The sequence below is a fragment of the Muntiacus reevesi genome, unplaced genomic scaffold (assembly GCF_963930625.1).
Source record: "Muntiacus reevesi unplaced genomic scaffold, mMunRee1.1 SCAFFOLD_91, whole genome shotgun sequence".
NCBI lineage: Eukaryota > Metazoa > Chordata > Mammalia > Artiodactyla > Cervidae > Muntiacus > Muntiacus reevesi.
The window spans coordinates 38861-44860 of NW_027077922.1; the positions used below are offsets into that span (position 1 = coordinate 38861).

The window sequence follows — 6000 nt, forward strand, 5'->3', positions numbered from 1 at the left end:
TCTATAGTAGTTTTTAGCACATGATCTTCTGGCCTTGAGGCTATTAACATTTTATGCAGGTCAAGTGATTGTAAACCTATTTTCCGATTTTATGGTGAACTTAACTGAAAGGTAACAGGGTCATAGGGAAACAGTACAGAGTAGAATTATATTCTTGTTAATACAAAAATTAATCTTAGTGCAAAAGTTGTCAGTTGCGTTTATCTAAGAAGTTTACCCCATACAGACTCTGCGGCTTCAGTGAGGCAGCTTCTGCCCTAGTACTCCTGACTGACAATTAACAACCGTCTCATTGGTACCACACTAGGGCTAAGTTCTTATTTGTCTAGATCTTTAACTATATTAACAATGGTTTTTATAACACAACCTTAGCACATTAAAGGCAAAAATACAGCAAGCAAAACACAGCAAGCAAATCACAACCCAATAACCACCTATAGAATAATTTTCTTATGTTTTCTAATAGGACTCCTTTACCCCTTAAAAGGGCTCTATGTCTATTAGGGCTTTTATATAATCAGGTTCTTCATGCTATTTTATGATTAGGATATTATAAGCAATCATGCATATTAGTACCAAGCGCATAAATGCATTTGGCTAACAAAACTACCAGCAGAGGTGTTTGAATTAAAACACTCCTTTCACCCTGAATAATCTCATAAAAAACTACCACCTGGGAAACTTATTGATTAAAGTTCTAAATTGATTCTTATTTGGGAAGAGATCGGGGAAGGCCTTCCTGTCTGTGTCAGAGAAATTAGGGAGTAGTTCATTGAGGCAGGCATCAGAAAGACAGATATCATCTTTAAGGTTAGAGCCGGGGGCAGCTTTTCAAAATTCCTGAAAACCTGATCTGCCTTGCCTGTCAGGCTTTCTCCTCGTGACCTTGTCATGGGTGGGATCTCGTGAGCTAGCCTTTTCAAAAACCCCTGAAAACCTGATTCGTCTTGCCCGTCAGGTTTTCTCTCTTACGGCCTTGTTAGGGGTAGGGTTTCGTGAGCTGACTTTTTCGAAACCCCTGAAAACCTGATTCGCCTTGCCTGTCAGGTTATCTCCCTTACGGCCTTGTTAGGGGTAGGGTTTCGTGAGCTGACTTTTTCGAAACCCCTGAAAACCTGATTCGCCTTGCCCATCAGGTTTTCTCCCCTATGGCCTTTTTAGGGGTAGGGTCTCATGTGTTGGCTCCCGGCATCTCGCCCTTTTTTTACTTTTTAAGACAGCCAGATGGATCTGAGTCGCAAGCTTTTGAGTGCTCTGCCGGAGAGTTCTGACGATGCAAGGAAGGATTATAATGAATAGTAAAACTAGTGCTGCTACAGCTGCATAACTGAAAATAGTTGATAGGATATTTTTTTCAGTAATAAAGTTAGAAAAGTTATGAAAAATATCGTTAGCAGCTCCTGTAGTAATAAAGTCCAGGCGGGAATGTTCTAATGTTTTTATCTGACCGTGAAGCTCTCCAAGATCTAAAGTAATGCTGGAGCTATTCCATATACCCGAAATATGATTTTTAATCTTTTCTCCATTGTAATCCATATCATTTACTTTTGGGGGGCATTACACAGATCTACCGATAATCAGCGTGACAGGATAACGCTAACTTTACCCTTAAAGCCTGTAACTCAGTTCCAATATGCATGACTGCTTCTTCCAGGGCATCTATTTTTACTTCTAATTTCCTATCTATAATCTCTTGCATAGCTAGAGTTAAGGAAACATTTTTTGAAATATCATTGACATATTGAGTGGTATGTACTTGTTGAGTCAAGGATATCGCTGCCACAGTGACAGAGGTAATTGCTGTTATCAAAGCTGAAATCCCTAGAATAAGTAGTCCTACAAACCGTTGGGAACACATTAAATCTTGTAGGTGTTGCAGAACGGCTAAACCACAATTGTCATACCAATAGGCGTTCACTCTGACAGGCACCATAAGATAAGGTGGACGTTGCAGTACCACAAAAGAACAAATATTACATTGAGGGGTTAAACAGGATGAAAGCATGCATTGTTCACAGTAGACTATATTTGGTCCACCTGAATGATTCATTTGTATATGAAGTCTTTTTGAATCATTAGTAAACAAAAAAACCTAAGGGGAGGGTAAACAAGCCAGCACAGAATAGGTGGAATTGTTTTCTGGTCGAGTTAAAGTAACAATGGAGGTGGCAGCAAGGGCTCTCCAAATTTCTGGCTGTCAAAAAGTTTTACCCTTAGTTGTATAGGACAACATGGGGGGAACAAATTGATTATAATGCCATCTGCTGGGCACCAATGGCCAAGGGAGGGAATCATTATTTTAATTGCTAAGCCTACTGACAGCTCCTAGATTCTGACTTGGATTTGGATTGCTCCAGTCTTGTACCGAATAATTTCCACCTCCCGGTATTCTATAATCTATGTTTGAATTATAAGTACAAGATTTCCATACTGGGTATCCCAGGCGGTTGTCTATAGTTTTCCATATGACATCTGACGGAGCAACATCAATACAATTTGGATATTTTGGTGGAGCATTAAGGAACAAAGATTTATAGGGGTCAAGGACCCCAGGCATATGAGCCTGTAATATCCAAACCAGCCGATCTCCTGTATTGTCTGAAAATTTTGATGCTGGAGAATCTGTCAGAATTGTTTTGGAGGCTCCAACACGTCCCTCCTTAGAGGGAGTGATGAGATCACTTGTATGACTATGGGGGAAGTTAAAGCAAAGGGGAAGGTCATCTGTTAATCCCCTAAAAGTATAGTTAAAATTGATGGGATAATGATCTTTATCATAAGAACTATAGGATCCTCCCAAGAGATGAGGCTGGTCTGTGTTGACCCGTATAGGGTCGCTGTTCCAAGTAACTACTTGGAAGGTCAGGGGACCAGGGAAATATGCCCAGTATTTTTCTGAAGTAGAGGAGGTAGCACTTGCCTGACAAGACAGTAAAGCAAGCATAGCAATAAAAACCCTTTCGGGAGAGGCTGAAGATCCCTGCAGGGAAGCTATTCCCTGTGCTTGATGACAGAGTGACTTAATTTGTCCCCATGTGGGTATGGAGGCTTGTTGAGTTGTCCACGCAGGACGTCCTGGTGGTCTTCTGCGACGTGAAGGAGTAGGAGGTTGGGCGCCATCTTTCATGCAAAGCCATGACATCTGTTTAGTGGGTGGATCCGCCATTGGTTCCTCCGAGATCTCTGTTGCCGGTCATTTCCAAGTCTGCTGGACTTCCCGGGTGAGTGACCGAGGCGAGGGCAGAGGAGTGCTCTTCCTCTTTTGTGGCTGAGGCTGCGAGGGAACCGGAGGTCTGGGGGACTTCGACATGGCAAATCAGTCTGTCTGGGATCTAAATTGGCGAGTCAGCACCCTGTGGGAAAATACAAGCATACCCTCGCCCACTGGTTAGCAAGGGATCAGGTCCCTTCCATAGTCCGGAAAGGAGGTCTTTCCACTTTACTAAAGGTTTCATATCTTTTTGTTCTGGGTTCCAGTGACGGAACATAGCTGTTAAACCGGCTTGATCAGCGTTAAGGTTATTGAGCACAAAGAGGGCGTGCTGCAAAACGTGGTGTGGAGAACTGTATTTGAACTGCCCTTCTTGTAATTTAGAAATTTGTGTTTTAAGTGTCTGATGTGCCCTTTCTACAATTGCTTGTCCCTGGGGATTGTAAGGAATTCCTGTAGAGTGGGATATACCGAATTGGGCACAGAAATTTTTAAGGGACTTAGATGTATAAACTGGAGCATTGTCTGTCTTAATTGATTTTGGCATTCCTAAATAGGAAAAACAGGCAAAAAGATGTTGAACTACATCTTTATAGGCTTCTCCCATTCTGGCAGTAGCCACAATGACGTGGGAGAAGGTATCTACAGTAACATACACAAAGGATAGTTTTCCAAAAGAAGGAACATGTGTTACATCCATCTGCCAAAGCACATTAGGTAGTAAGCCACGGGGATTTACCCCAAAAAGCAAAGCGGGAACTGAAGTAGGGCAAAGTTGACATGTTCTAACAATCTCGAGTGCAGATTCCCTAGGAATGTGGAACTGGTATTGAAGGGCAGTTGCATTTTGATGATGCATAGCATGTGAGGCTTTAGCATCTTCAAAATCACTGGCCACTATGGTTCGGGTTAGCAAATCTGCCTCTTGGTTAAACGTATGGAGGGGTCCAGGTAAATTAGAATGAGCTCTTATATGTCCAACATAGAATTGTTTTGACCTTTTCCAAATTTGCTGTTGAAGGGTAGATAACAATATAAAAATTGTGGTTTTATTTTCTGGTAAAACAGCCGTTTCAATTTGAGGGAACAACCTAACTACATACTGTGAGTCAGAAAATAAATTAAAAGCCTGGTCTAAAAACTCTTTGAACGCCTCTATCACGGCTGTTAATTCTGCTTTCTGGGCTGATGTTTCCCCAGTATTTAAAACCCTTTTTGAAGTCTGGGTGACAATAGCAGCCTTTCCATTAGAAGACCCATCTGTAAACACCAACATTGCCCCCTCGATAGGGGAAACTTGACACCTTTCTTGAAATATCACCGGATGTCGTGAGAGGAAATTTAATAAAGGACTAGCAAGTAAATGGTGTAAAATTTGTCCTGGATAATTACCAATGACAATCGGCCAGTCTTCATTTAATGATAGAAGGGCATTTAGTTGCTCTTTATTATAAGGCACTATGATTTCAGATGGTTCTTTTCCAAACATTTCAATGCTTCTATGTCTCCCTTTAATTATTAAAGTAGTCACTAGTCCTGGATAACAGGCCACAACCTTTTTGGCCGTGACAGGTAAATGCAACCATTCTAGGGGACCCTCTTGCCAAAGCACCCCTGTAGGGGCCACAGCTGTGGGCAACACTATAAATTGCCATGCCATACTATAATCAAGTCTCTTAATATAATTTTTATCTAAAGCTTCTTCTACCTTCATTAAGGCTTCCCTGGCTGCAGGTGTCAGCATTCTAGCAGAGGTGGGGTCTGGATCCCCTTGAAGAATGTCAAAGAAAGGCTTAAGATCAGAAGTAGTCAACTTTAAAAAGGGCCGAATCCAATTTATATCCCCTAACAACTTTTGATAATCATCTAAAGTAACCAAATTATCTTTTCTAAGCTGCAAAGGTACATGAGTAACTGTTTCATTATTTAGGATTCTTCTCACATATGTTATAGGCATATTCACTTGGATTTTTTCAGGGGCCACCTTTAGGCCCCAGCGATTCAAAGTCTCTTGCAATTTAATCAAAACTTACTGTAAATAAACCCTATCCGGGTGTGCTAGCAATATATCATCCATATAGTGGACTAGATAGACATCCCGATGTTTCTCCCTGATACCTTGTAGGGCAGCGTCCACAAACTTTTGACACAATGTGGGACTATTTTTCATACCCTGGGGAAGAACCTTCCATTGAAATCTCTGATGAGGTTGTCTAAAATTTTCTGAGGGAAGACTAAAGGCAAATCTCTTTTTATCTTGAGGGTCTAAGGGAATAGTAAAGAAGCAATCTTGAAGATCAATCACTATAACATTGTAGCCTTGGGGAACAGCCACAGGGGAGGGAAGGCCAGGCTGTAAGGCTCCCATATCTTACATAGTGGCATTTATTGCTCTTAGATCTTGCAAGAGTCTCCATTTCCCCGATTTTTTTTTTTATTACAAAAACTGGCATGTTCCATGGACTATTTGAAGACTCTATATGTCCAGCCTTTAATTGTTCTCTCACTAACTGTCGTGCTGCTGAAAGTTTTTCTGAATTTAAAGGCCATTGTTCCACCCACACTGGATCAGATTTCCAGACTATGGGGTCAGCGGCGAGAACAATGGCCTCTCTTATAAATTTGGATATCTTAAGCCTTGTCTCTCTCTTCTTATTTTTGGGACAACTGGCTCAGTTTGTCTCTCTTGATCTTTACTCAGACCCATAAAAGGATTATAACTTATCTGCGACATCTGTGCAGCCACCTTTTCATCTGGGCAATACAGCAAAACTCCCATCTGAGCAAAA

General features: G+C 41.4%; 1 pseudogene; it reads right to left on the minus strand.

The window, feature by feature from the left end:
* Positions 1-2006: 2006 nt before the first annotated feature.
* LOC136155243 (uncharacterized) lies at positions 2007-5707 on the minus strand (annotated as a pseudogene).
* Positions 5708-6000: the final 293 nt, after the last annotated feature.